This window comes from Anabrus simplex, chromosome 3 (assembly GCF_040414725.1).
Source record: "Anabrus simplex isolate iqAnaSimp1 chromosome 3, ASM4041472v1, whole genome shotgun sequence".
Lineage (NCBI taxonomy): Eukaryota > Metazoa > Arthropoda > Insecta > Orthoptera > Tettigoniidae > Anabrus > Anabrus simplex.
The window spans coordinates 50,242,657-50,257,869 of NC_090267.1; positions in this window are offsets into that span (position 1 = coordinate 50,242,657).

A 15,213-nucleotide genomic window follows, 5' to 3' on the forward strand; every position below is an offset into this window, starting at 1 on the left:
GCCGCTTCCTTCCCTCATCCTTGCCTATCCCTTCCAATCTTCCCATCCCTCCACAAGGCCCCTGTTCAGCATAGCAGGTGAGGCCGCCTGGGCGAGGTACTGGTCATACTCCTCAGTTGTATCCCCGACCAAGAGTCTGAAGCTCCAGGACACTGCCCTTGAGGCGGTAGAGGTGGGATCCCTCGCTAAGTCCGAGGGAAAAACCGAACCTGGAGGGTAAACAGATGATGATGATGATATACTCACAAGACGAAAATTTGTAAGAGACATTTTTTTATTGCTGGCATGTGAGGAGTCGCGCTGCGACGCCCGCGTGCGAGAATTACGCTTCACCCTGTATATATATATTTCCTTTACAGCTTGGAATAATCTATGTAAGTATAATGTTGAGGCATTTTGCCCTGTTAAGATTGCAATATACCTAAGATTTTTTTGTGACTTTGAACCACCTGTGTACAAACCTTCCCCTCTAGAAAGATTGCTGTTCTTCCGTTGCCCATCTGCCATTACCTTTCCCTCGCCTCCAAAGCCGAGCCGGCATTTCACACACTCATTCTCGATGCCACCCTCCTTATCTGCACCTCGAACACAAATATAAAGGAACTCTCTCTCCATAAAAACAGTTACTATTGCCCAGAAGATTATTGTTTGTCATCTGCGGCCGGGTCACGACAACCGGCGAGTGATACGAGCGCGGGGTAATGGCCCTCCCCGCTCTGGCCCAGTCTCCTTCATAACGGCGAACTTGAGCACCATCTTTACCGGCAAGGGCTGAGGTGCGGTACCACAACCGCCTACTTCACCACGAGGCATTGCTTCAATATCTGATCTGTGGCGACCATCACCAGGGCTACCCCTCTCAAGGTAGCGGGAGAAATGTATCTGAGGGGTACTCGGGGGAGGGGTTCGGGGGACCCTACCCGGCTATCGGCAGCGGCGGCCACTCTTGCCGTCAAACTTGGACTGTACCATCCGGACTTCTACTGCTTTGTAAATACTTCAAGACTTATTTACGACATAATAACCTACAAACGAACTCTCCATCAAGAAATTTTCTGCCTAGAAACTTCAACTTCAAAGGTTTCTAAAAAGTAAAATTTCTAAACTGTGTAAAGACTTTAGGGAGTGGAGGTCTGTACCGGAGGTACACCCGCCTCATGCATTTAAATTAAGCGCCTTTGACAAGGCCATCTAGAACTTGGTCGTTAAACTGTTTGATACAAGAAGTTTGGACATTTCTCAACAGATGTCGCTACTATCAAACTATATTGCGCCCTCTGGGCTGAAGATGAACTATTAATTTTCAAAGTAATTGTGCGCGTCAAGGTTCCCTAACCTGAATTGTTTATTGGTTATTTTTGGTATTCTAAAATTATCAACACTTCTATCACTTCCCGCCAACTTAATATGTTACCCAATAAGAATATTTGTACATTTATTTAAGTAACCAATTATAAATTTTGACATTTATTAAATTAACCAATAGGAATGGTGGGTGTGTCAGGGCCATAGAAACCTGGAACCTTTCTTTCCGCTGTAAAAGCTGGGACATTTCGGGCCATGTTATCTTTGTGATCGCTCCAGTCTAGAGTGTGTACGTAACGGAGGCAGCGGGAAAGGGCTCCCTCGTCCATTTTCAGGAGGTCCACCAGCTCAAGGTAATGGCAGATTTTGCTTAACAATATGATAGTCTTTGAAAGGTAGCTCGAGGGGAAGGTTTCAAATTTTCTTTCGCAACGTAACTTTTATTTCTTAATGTAAATTCTCACGCAAGTCTAAAGAACTTACTCGTACTTAGAATATAAAGAGTGAGGTACCCTCTTGTATTCCCTCTCAAGTTGATATTGACGTGACTATGATTTTGTAACCTTTAAATTTATCTCTTAATTTTGTAACCTTTCAGTCATCTAGTCACCTCTGTAACGTCGGGCCATGAGCCCACATAGGGTCTTAAATATTTTCGTGCGAATTTCAAGGAGTGTAAGTGTTCGCCTCCTAACCTCTTGATTTTCGGTCATTAACTTTTACCTTTCATTTTTTCCAAAGGCCCCATAGTATGTGTACCGGGAGATACATCTCAACGCCGCGCATTCAAAACTAGCACCCAAATGAACTCCCCTATTGGTAAAACAGTGAAACTGAAACTACACCAACTTGGAACTTTAATCAGAAGAAGTCACCACTAAAATATTGAGTAATTTTGTTATTGTGCAGTTTCCTAACCTGAGTGAATTTCTACTTGTTTTGTTTGACATTCATCAAGAAGTTTGGACATTTTTCCAAAGAGGACACGACTAAAAACTATGATCATGCACCCCGGTGCGAGTTGTAAGAAGTTCTAATGTAAAGAAGTTTTGTTTTTCTAGGTTTCTGTAACTGAACGATGTTCATTTATTTTTGGGTTGGCAATATTTCCTGTTTCTCTCCGCCAGTTTTGAAAATCTAGCCAATCCCTAATTTCTGTATTTAATGTGCAACCTATCACAGGCTTCTTGTTCGATTCTAAGTGTAACTCTTGAATTTATCCAATAAAATTGAGAGGGTGTGGCTAGTTTAATCTTGAATGATCTCGAACCTTCCCTGAGGGTTTATAAACTGCGGCTTTTCTCGTTTCATGGCCAATTGATCGTCATCTTACTGAGTGTGTGTGTCAAAGCAGGAGGCGGGCGGCCTATTTCGTCGGTCAACAGAACATCTACCAGGTAATGGCCACATAACTTCTTTCTTTATTGCTACTTCCGCAGTTTAACCCGAGGGAAAGGTCCAACTCTTTAGTATGCAACCACCTTTTTTGAAAATGTAACTTTCTTCCGGCTGATGTAAAAATTTCATAAAATCTTTAACTGTAAACCGGGGATAGAGAGTGATGTACCCTCTCGAGCTCCCCTTCATCTTGGTTTGAGGTGATTACGTTTTTATAACTGTTTTTCATTCTGTAATGTGGTAAAGTAATTTCTATACGAGTCACCTCAGTAGTTTGGGAATAGCCCCTGTTTCATCGGCCTAGAGCCCCTTAGGTTGTTTTAGTGTCCATATCTAGGAGTGCACGCTTCCATTCAGTTTGTGTTTCGAGCCATTTACTTAACCTGTTCTTTTCCGCAAAGGCCCTGTGGGTTGGACACTAGATACCCCTGTATAACATTACCTTTCAATTTGTAAGTTGTGGCTGGATGGGCGAATGATTGTAATTTGCTGATACTACCTTGAATAGGCTAGAAGATACTGAGAGCCTGTTTGCTCTTTTTCAAAGTTTTGGTAACATTAAAGAGTGCCTTTGGAAGGCTAGATATTGTAATTTTGGGAGCAAGTGCTCCTGATTTGGGGGATTTCTGCCGTTGACTTAATGGTTCCCAATTTTTGTGTAAACTGAATCCGGTATCTCCGGAATTGTAAAACGGGTGGCTTAAGGCCCAAAGTATTCAGGTTCTAAATCTTGGAATTTCCCCAATCTTGTTTAATGATTGCTACTTGTACCTGTAATATTGTCATGAATAAATTGTTAAGTTTGAAGTTCTGAAACTATAACCTTCAGTTTATGTTTTAAATTAATTTTGATATTTTAGTTGGACCCATTCACCCCGGCACCTTCTTTAACCTCTTTCTGCTCCACGGGTAACCCCGTAATAGTATGGGTACTTGTTATCCCTGTTAAAGTCAATTTCATTATTTTACTTTTAAGGTAAATTACACTGTTGAGCCGATAAGATAGTGTATACTGTTTGTTTTGTTAAATGTAGGCTTTGCCTTTGATAGGCCTGGAACATGTAATTTTGGAGAATACTCTCCTAAAGTGTAAATTTGTAGAGAAAAGACGCTCCTCCACTGATGTAAAAATTGGGAAACCCGTCTCCTTGCTGTTGGTTTAAAGAAGCAATAGTGATCGTGTAAAATCTGTATCTAGAGAGCTTCAAACTCAGGTTGTTAATTGGTTATTAGGTGATTATTATGATTTTCCTAATATTGTTACCCAAGCTTACGAGCTAGGTTTCGTACCTGATTTTGTTATTTGCTTAGCAAAGTGTAAAGTTTAAACAAGAAAATAAAGGAGAAAGAAATATAGCTCAAATTTGAAAGTTTAAAATTAATCTTCTGACTTTCCTATATCCACCACTCATGACCGCGCCTTCTTTCACCTCTGCGTTCCACAGAATCCCCGGAACAATTATTATTATTATTATTATTATTATTATTATTATTATTATTATTATTATTATTATTATTATTAGTGGAGATATGGCTCGGAATGACATCAGTATACGAATAATCTTGAATGAAGTCTATAAAAATATGAATATTTGTATTATAATGGCTCCTCAATTGTAATCGGGAAGGTCGAGTAGACCTCGAACCAGACCTCAGATCCAGACAACAATCCCTGACCTGGCCGGGAATCGAACCCGGGGGCCCCGGATGAGAGGCACTCAGGAGGATCAAGCGGGGCAAATGTTCGTTTATAAGAAGAGGAATTTGATACATTTCCAAAGTGTTTGAAATCTTTCAAGAAAACATTAAGGAAAGAATTTATAGGGAATCGGCCAGCTGGGCGACTGCCTTAAATGCAGGTCGGTGGTGCCTGGGGCATTCAAATCGTTCGATTCAGAGGAACTCGAGTTCTGCTACCAGCTGGGTTGGACATTTTACCCACGTCTAGTTGATTCCTCCCACTCGGGGACTGTTTCGTCTTTGTCTGAATACACATCCTTACACCATAAAAGCACACAGTGGGTACATCCCTTCACATGGGGAAGGCGTCAGGAAGGGCATCCGAAGTAAAACTGATCCACGTCCAAATTGACTCCACCGTTTGCACCAGCGATCACTCCATGGTGTGGGAAAGGCGGCGGGATTATTTTATATCACGTATTGCTGTAAAATATGTTAATGATATATTTTTAAAGTAGATATATTTCGTTTGCTCTTGCTTCTTTATCATATTCTGTCATTCTCATTGTAGAATGAAAGTACGAAAATACAAAAAGAACTCAGCATACTGTACTATGTTTAAGGAATATTCTGTTTCTTATTTAGTTGAGACCTAGAAATACACCATTAAGAACACTTCCTTTTACTCTAAACTTTGTTCACAGATTCGAATCCAGATGAATTTTTAAATTAACATGGTATGATCTTGGGCTGGAGGTCTATCTGGAATTAACGCCATCAATTCTCCGACACCATTGTAACCATGACAACAAGTGTTCGTCTCTGTACACTCGGTCAGTAGCGTCATCTTCTCACTGTGCGCTTTCTTCCTGTAACTAAAAGCTAGGCTACCAAGTGAACCCCGGTCTACTCCACAGGCCACAACTAAAATCGTTGAACTGGCCAGAAAACGGACCCAGGGCCTTGGAATAAGAGACAAGCACGCTACCTTTCCACGGCAGGACTGCCTAATAATAATAATAATAATAATAATAATAATAATAATAATAATAATAATAATAATAATAATAATAATAATAATAATAATAATAATAATTGTACCGGAAGGTACATCCGACCCGTTCATTCAAATGAAGTGCCTTGGAGAATGCCATCTACAAGGTAAAACGCGCAACAACTAACACAAGAAGTTTGGACATTTCCCTACAGACGTCTCTACTACAAACTTATGTTGTGCCCTCTGGTAGGAAGATTGACTATTAAAATTGTAAAGTAATTTGATATTTTGATGTTTACTAAACTGTATTGATTATTCTTTTTTGTGTGTGTGTTAAAGTTTGCAACACTTCTATCTCTGCCGCCAATTTAAGAAAGTGTTGTATATTTCATTTTTAGCTAATCAACTGTCTTGTATTTACTTAATTACCCAATCAAATTTGGGGGTGTGTCGGGCCTTAGCCCACAGTTTCCTGGAACCTTCCTCTTGGGTACAAAAGCAGGCACATTTTCGGACCAAGTTGTCTTATTCATCGTTCCAGTCGACAGTGTGTGTGTTAAAAAAGGAAGCGGGGGGTGCCTCGTCCTTCATCGAGTAGTCCATCAGCTCAAGGTAATGGCAGTCGTGAAGTAACTACGTGATAATCTTTGAAAGCTAGCTCAAGAGGAAGGTTTCCAATGTTTAACAATGTAACTTTAATTTTCTAAAATGTAAATTCTAAATTCTAATGTAAATTTCAAACAAGCCGAAGGAACTTAACCGAAATCAGGGAGTAGAGAGTGAACTACCCTCTCGTGCTCCCTATCAACTTGATTTTGAGGTGACTATGATTTTGTAACCGTGTTCTGTTTGTAATCTTTGTAACTTAAACATTTTAGTTAAGGATTGGCCTCTGTAACTCCGAGCCATAAGCCCAAATAGGGTTTTAAGCTTTTCATTGCAAATTTCAAGAGGCGGAAGTGTCCGCCTCCACACAATTTTGATTTTGGGGCCAGTAACTTTAACGTATTGTTTTTCACAAAGGACCGGTAGAATGGGTATTCAAAACCCCTGTTAAATTCGATTTCATTCCTCTTATGTAAAGATGTTAGACTGTTGTGCATGTTAGACAGTGAATACTGTTGGATTCTGTTAAATGTAGGTTGTGCCTTTGACAGGCCTGATAGATGTGGAACTTTGAAAATAGTCTCCTAAGAGTACAGCAAAGAGGCCCTCACTAGTGGTGTAAAGAAATTGGGAGATTCGTCTCCGTGACTACGGTTTTTAAGAAGAAGCAGTAGTGCTCAGCTGAAAATTGTAATTGTGAGCTTCAGGCTCAACCTGTAAAGTTGTGATCTAAGTATTCTAGACCTCTCTAAAGGCATTGTATCGAGCCTACGGGCTAAACCTTGTGAATAACTGTTAATTACTTGGCAAGTTATTAAGATTGTGTTATTCGCTCAGCGAATTGTTCTGTTAAAATTTAACATCTAGAAAGAAAGAGAAAAAAAGAAACTTAAGGAAAGAAATAAAACTGCTAATTTTAAAGCTTTAAATTACTCTTCTGATCGTCTTATTTGATCCATTCATGCCTGCACCTTCCATTACTTCTGCGTTCCTAATAATCCGCGGAACAATAATAATTGTACCGGAGGTATACCAACTCCGTACATTTAAAACGAGCACCTTTTAGGTCACATCTAATACGAACTGTGAAACTTCTAGTGGAAGAAATTTGAATGTTCATGGTCAGATGTCTCTACTGTCAACTTATGTGCACCCTCTGATGAGAGGATGGACTATTAGTTTTCAAGAGATGTTTTGTAGTCATTAGTTGGTAAAACTGAATTCTTTGTAGATTGTTTTTAGGGTTCTGAGGTTATCAGCACGTTTATCTCCTCCCGCTGGCCTTAAAAATTAACCAATAAGGATTTTTTGAAATGTATTTAATCAATCAATGAAATTTGTGGGTGTGTTCAGGGCTTCGGCAAAGAGAATTCTGCAACCTTCCTCTCCGCTATAAAAGCTGGGACCTTTCGACCCATGTTGTATTTTTTTTTTTTTTTTTTTTTTTTTTTTTTTTTTTGCAAGTTGCTTTACGTCGCACTGACACAGTTAGGTCTTATGGCGACGATGGTACAGGAAAGGGCTAGAACTGGGAAGGAAGCGGCCGTGGCCTTATTTAAGGCACAGCCCCAGCAATTTCATGGTGTGAAAATGGGAAACCACGGAAAACCATAATCAGGGCTGCCGACAGTGGGGCTCGAACCCACTATCTCCCGAATATCGGATACTGGCCGCACTTAAGCGACTGTAGCTATCGAGCTCGGTATGTTGTCTTTTGATCGCTCCAGTCCAGCAGTACAGTGTGTTCGTAGAGGAGGCAGAGGAGAGTTTGCCTCGTCCATCTCCAAAAGGTCCACCAGCTCAAGGTAACGGCAGACATTCTTTAATCAGGTAATAGTCTCAGAAAGCTAACTCGAGGGGAAGGTTTCAATGTATTTTAATGTAATATTTACATATAACTTTTGAACAAGCCTAAAGACCTTAGTCTAACCTAGGGAATAAAGAGTGAGAGCTTTTATTCCTCTTCAACTTGGTTTTGAGGTGACTTTAAACTTTATCTCTTCCTTTGGTAATTTAAACTTTCTCTCCAACTAGTCACCTCCATAGTATAGGCTTAGCCACTGTAACGTCGGGCCATAAGCCCACATAGGGATTTTAATTATGTCCCCGTGAATTTCGAAGGAGTGCAAGAGTTCGCCTCCTAACATTTTGATTTCGTCCAGTAACTGTAACCTTTACTTTTTACTAAGGCCAGGTAGAAAGGGCACTATTCTGTTTCCTATTTAATGCAATGTAGACTGTCGAGCGAGTATGACAGTGGAAATGGCTAACGTTCACCTAATGTAAAAATTAAATTGTGCCGTTGAGAGGCTTGGATCTTGTAAAGTTTGGAGTGTAATCTCCTAGAGAGTGATTGCGAGGACCAAAGACGCTTTTTCTAATGTTGTAAATTATGGAGCACCGTTTACTTTCTTGTAATTAATTGGAACAATTGTGCTCTTGGGAATGTGTAATATTTGAGCTATCTGTCTCAACTCTTACTGTACCTGATATCAAAAAATTATTGTTTCTAGAGTTGTAGAGCTCCCCCTATGTATTTAAAACTATTATGTGTTATTGTTTAACAAAGTATAAGATCTGAAAAGAAAACCAATAAAACATTGGAAATAAATAAAATTTCAAATTTTAGAATTTTAAATTAAAATTTTATCTTTTCTCTATCCCCGGAATAATAATAATAATAATAATAATAATAATAATAATAATAATAATAATAATAATAATAATAATAATAATAATAATAATAATAATAATAATTACCAGGTCTAGAATGTCCTTCATTTCCTCACAATTCATGAGCCTTACCATTAATTTGTGGATACAGTCATTTTTTCTTCGTTTTATCGGAATTCTTCATCTCCGCTGTGGATTGAGTTACAAGGTGCAATATCTGTACGCCCTGAGTGCCGCAAGAGGCCACTAACAGTAATACGTCAAGTAATAATCAATCAGTCACTACTGATCTGTATTTAGGTCGGTTGCCCAGGTGGCAGATTCCCTATGTCTAGTTTTCAAAGCCTTTTCTTAAACGATTGCAAAGAAATTGGAAATTTATTGAACATCTCCCTTGATAAGCTTTTCCAATCCCTGACTCCCCTTCCTATAAAGGAATATTTTCCCCAATTTGTCCTCTTGAATTCCACCTTTATCTTCATATTGTGATCTTTCCTACATTTAAAGACACCACTCAAACTTATTCATTTACTAATGTCATTCCACGCCATCTCTCCGCTGACAGTTCGGAACATACCACTTAGTCGAGCAGCTCGTCTCCTTTCTCCTAAGTTTCTCCACCTCAAACTTCGCAACATTTTTGTAACGCTACTCTTTTGTCGGAAATCACCCAGAACAAATCGAGCTGCTCTTCTTTGGATTTTTTTCCAGTTCTCGAATCAAGTAATCCTGGTGAGGATCCCATACACTGGAACTATACTCTAGTTGGAGTTTTACCAGAGACTTATATGCCCTCTCCTTTACATCGTTACTACATCCCTTAAATACCCTCATAACCCTGTGGAGAGATTTGTACCCTTTAATTACAATACCATTTATGCGATTACCTCAATGTAGACCTTTCCTTATATTAACACCTAGGTACTTACAACTTACAATGATCCCCATCAACGCAGTAATTACAACTGAGAGGACTTTTCATATTTGTGAATGTCACAACCTGACTTTTAACCCCGTTCATCATCATCTGATGTCCATCTCACTACATTATCGAGGTCATTTTGCAGTTACTCACAATCTTGTAACTTATTTATTACTCTATAGAGAATAACATCGTATGCAAAAATCCTTATCTCTGATTCCACTTCTTTACTGATATCATTGATATATATATATAAAAAAATAGGTCCATTAATACTGCCTTCAGGAATTCCCCTCTTAATTATTGCAGGGTCAGGTAAAGCTTCGCCTACCCTAATTCTCTGACATTATTTTCTAGAAATATAGCAACCCACTCAATCACTCTGTTGTCTAGTCCAATTGCACTCATTTTTGCCAGTAGTCTCCCACGATCCACCCTTTCAAATGCTTTAGACAGCTCAATCGCGATACGGTCCATTTGACCTCCTGAATCCAAGATATCTGCTATATCTCTCTGGAATCCTACAAGTTGAGCTTCAGTGGAATAGCCTTTCCTAAACCTAAACTGCCTTCTATCGAACCAGTTATTAGAAACCACTGATACGGTCTTGAGTTGACCTAGAACAGATAAATACCAGAAAAATTGGCAAAACAAGCGAAATTGCAGACTTTGTTTATACAGATTATGTTGTTCTTGTTGTTGTTTGAGTCATCAGTCCATATACTGGTTTGATGCAAACCTCCATGCCACCCTACCCTGTGCTAACCTTTTCATTTCTACGTAACTATTGCATCCTACATCTGCTCTAATCTGCTTGTCATATTCACATCTTGGTCTATCCCTACCGTTCTTACCACCTACACTTCCTTCAAAAACCAACTGAACAAGTCCTGGGTGTCTTAAGATGTGTCCTATCATTCTATCTCTTCTTTTCGTCAAATTTAGCCAAATCGATCTCCTCTCACTATTTCGATTCAGTATCTCTTCATTCGTGATTCGATCTATCCATCTCACTTTCAGCATTCTTTTGTAACACCACATTTCAAAAGCTTCTATTCTCTTTCTTTCTGAGCTAGTTATCGTCCATGTTTCACTTCCATACAATGCCACGTTCCACACGAAAGTCTTCAAAAACATCTTTCTAATTCCGATATCAATATTTGAAGTGAGCAAATTTCTTTTCTTAAGAAAGCTCTTCCTCGCTTGTGCTAGTCTGCATTTTATGTCCTCCTTACTTCTGCCATCGTTAGTTATTTTACTACCCAAGTAGCAATATTCATCTACTTCCTTTAAGACTAAGATTATGTCTTTCCTACATTTAAAAACTCCAGTCAAGCTTATTGATCTGCTGAAGTCATTTCACGCCATCACTCCACTGATAACTCAGAACATATCGAGTTGGCCGTGCGATTAGGGGGTGGGGGCGCTGCTGTGAGCTTGCATTCGGGAGATAGTGGGTTCGAACCTCACTGACGGCAGCATTGAAGATGGTTTTCCGTGGTTTACCATTTTCACACCAGGCAAGTGCTTAATTAAGGCCACGGCCGCTTCCTTTCCACTCCTAGCCCTTTCCTATCCTATCGTCGCCATAAGACATACGGTACGACGTAAAGCAAGTTGTAAAAAAACACTTAGTCGATCAGGTCCCCTCGTTACTCCCAAATTTTCTCACGCATAATATCAATTAAGGAAGGCGACTAATTAACAGTGTATTTTCTGTGCTCTCTTCAATTAGCCATTTCATGTGCAGCCTCGCTTATATAAATTATAACGGATAGCCAAATGGTCGTCACAGCCGAGAAGGAAAGAACATAAGCACACTAGTCCCACTAGTCGATGTAGCAGGGTAGGTCTTCATACTCGGTCATGTAGACCCCTACCTCCCATTGTCAATTACTCTTTATGAAGATTAGGGAAGCTTTCATTTTCACGCCCTCTATGACTCTTCCCTTTCCTTTTCCAGTACCTTAATTTTTCAAAGTGTCTCATTTCTTTCCCTTCTGATTAGAATTAAAAGGATGTCTGGATGTATTTTCCTTTAATATAGTAAAGACGACCACCACTCGAATGCTATGTATGTACGTAGATATTGTGTATACTGTATTGTGACCGTGAGTTGGCCATAGCTGACTGGACAGGTGTTGGTGTGTGGCTTGTGTTCGCTTGTCGGCGAGATGGGGTGTGCGCGACCTTGGAGAGGACGAGAACAAGTTTTTTTTACGTGAAGAGGGCGGACGGTTGACTAACAAAAGAAAAAGAAAAAGAAAAACGAAGGTTGGCGAAAGAAAAAAGATGCTAGCGCGTGACACTTGTAATTGCGAGGAACGATATGAATGAAATATTTATAATACCTTTGGTGGCGTGACATGCATAATTACGGAATGCTCAAGGATTAAATTAAAATAAACTGGATAAATAATAGCACATTTAGAGGATATAAATTAAAAACTAAAATTTTTGAACTAATTTACACGACCCTTTGGCTAAAATGGTGATAAAATTATATATTCATACGGTAGAAGAATTTAGTATCTAAATTGACTTGACTTCCGTGCATGTGTACCAGACACGATATTTAAGTCATGTGATAAGAGTACTCACTCTCACATACTGACGTGTTCCCGAGCTATCATCTTCAGTCGCTCAGAGCCCTTGACAGCAAGATTTTTAACGTAGAACATCGTGAATACTGTCGTCAGGAACAGTGGCTTCGCTCCTGTGCTCTACACTTCTGATAATTGTATACAACTTAGAACAGTGCTGTGATCGGACGTCGAATGTGCAGATATTAATCCCTTAAGTACGTGTCATTTCCAAAATACAGTTACGTGTGTGTTTGGAGTTTATTCTAAAGCACTTTGTGTAAGTTTCAGCTTTCTCACGAGTGAACGTGGAAGATCAGAACGTGATCACTTCCAGAAGAGGACGGAACTTCGCATTATGGATTACCAGTGCTTCACCATGAAGTTCTAAACCACCGACCACCGTCGGCGGCGTCGGGATGCAGATTCTTTCATCCTAGCATGGCTGATTGAGAATCCAGACTTCCAGACGTGAAGATTTCTCCTTAAGTCGATTACGTCTCATTCATATCTGTTCTATGTAGTTTTGTTCTATTCTTTCTTTCTTCGTAGTAATTTATTTTGACACATTTTATTGTTGTATATTTGCTCGGATATGTCGTAAAATTAACACATGCGATTGCTTACTGACCATGTGGCCATGAATTTGACAGCGAGGGTTCTGATAGAGTTATCCATGTGTTATCGACACCATCTTTGCTTATTGAGTGAATTTCGTCACGAATATGAGTTGATTTATGTCCGATGGATTTAATGATAGGATATTTTGTCAGTATTTTCAATATTTTCCTTGTAATGGAACTTCTACTTGTACCTCGTGTCTGAGATAACGTGCCATCGGGATATTAAGTCTGAATTCTATGAGAATATGTGCATTGGGGCATGTGATAATTAATTGGGGTAATTAATCATCGAGACACATTTAAGTGGATATTATGTATTTGTCGGACGATGGTAGGTCCTGATATTTCGTGGCTACACATATTTGAGATTAGGATGCGACAAGTTAGAGTCGTCATTGTGATATACTGTACGTGTAAAGTATATGGAATAATTGCGCATGATGCGAATCTCGTGAAACTGAGTTTTTCACATGTTAATGTCGTAATATTATTAAGCCTGATGTTGATTAGGTGGTAAGGTGAATATGGATTATGCGAGATGAATGCAGTGTAGTCTAATATTAGTGTCTTCAGATGAAGAAAATGAAAGTCCATGTTAATAGATGTACTTCTTAATTCGTGGGAATATCCCAATTTTTCTCAAGTAATTCAATAATTTCAAGTTGGAGGTACAGGGGAATGTTCGCGAAGGCCTTAGGTCTGAGGAACAGATCTTCGATGAAATATCTCAATAATATTTGATTCGTGACTATGCAAGTTCATTCGTTGATGCAATTTTTCGCTCTCATGAAGTAACTCGATCTTGTTGGAACGTAATAAATCTGTTAACAGGAGAGTAATATAGTTGATCGACACTCGTCGACATGTAAATAGTGTAGATATTTTCTTCTTGGTAATCACAGTCTTCTTGATAATTTCCGTAGTTAGCTGTAGATGTAGTAATTTGCTAGTAGTTAGAGAATTATTTTCTATGTGTTCTGTTCTGATAATGTGTGACACTTTGATATTATCGATGGATAGTGGATAGGATTTCCATATGGATGATATCCTCCCCATTTACTTATGTTCGTAAGCTCAAAAGGCGTTTTATTTTGTTTAATTATTGATCAGATGCTTAAAGTTCAGTATTAATTCTCACGAAAAGAGATGTGAGACGACGTGAACAGGTATATCCGACGTCTCGGATTAACTTAGAGGAAACCAAGGCAAATTCAACTTTCCATTTTGTAACTACAAAATTGTTAATATAACGAGTGTACATTTTATTTTGCTATAATTGTTAACTTATTGAACCTTAGATATTTCTTTATTATACTCGTTCTTACAATTACTGCATTTTTTCCAGATTGTCGATGAAGGCTTGGCCCAGACCTCATTTTTCTGAATAACAAATTTTTGATTCAACTTTAAATAAATAATTTAATGATTTTACACACGATAAAGAAAATTAACAATGTAAAATACTCTGTTAGAATATTAGGGAAAACAACTGCCGTGTACCATCCCATTTGTTTGCATTTAGGTTTGTTACATCAAGAGCCATATTAAATCACATAAAGTAGTGATCATAGTCATAATCACAGACTTCAGGATGGCTAGAATTTCATTTAATTAAATAAAAGTGTCATATCTGTTCTATACCTTGAACATGCTTATTCGATGAACCCCATGTTAATCCTGCCATATTCATTTATTTTATAAGCCTACAGCCATCGAACTGAGCACCCCTGGGGTGTCTCGTGTTCGCTGACTGACTACGTCGGGGACAGTATATAAAGCGGGCTCTAGCCGTACTAAAACACGCTCAAGTTCTTTAAACTATAATTGAAATTTGACAGTCGCTAGCAAGCAAATGTCTACATGCCTCTTCTACAACAGCAAATGCCATTCAGCTTCCTCCAACCGGAGATTCACCAGTAAAGAAATAAAATAAACTCGTGACGTAGGGCGAATTATAAAAAATAACTTAAGACTTTAAGAGTATCTGCTGCCCATTTATTTGTTACTTGCTTGTTAACTTGTCTATTGTACTTACATAATTACTTAAGAATTTCCTTACTTAACATTTTTACTTGTTTACTTTATCACTTACTTATGTATTTACTTGGTTAATTACGAACTTAATTATTCACTTACTTACTTAAGTTTTACTTGCTTACTTACATATTTATTTCCTTACTTATTTACTTACGTATATATTCACTTGCTTACTTACGTATTTACTTATTTCTCACTTACTTATTCACTTGTTTACTTATTTTGTTATATGCTTGCTTGCTTGCTTGCTTGCTTGCTTGCTTGCTTATACATTTATTTTCCAGGCCCGTGGTGTAGGGGTAGCGTGCCTGCCTCTTACGCGGAGGCCCCGGGTTCGATTCCCGGCGAGGTCAGGGATATTTACCTGGATCTGAGGGCTGGTTCGAGGTC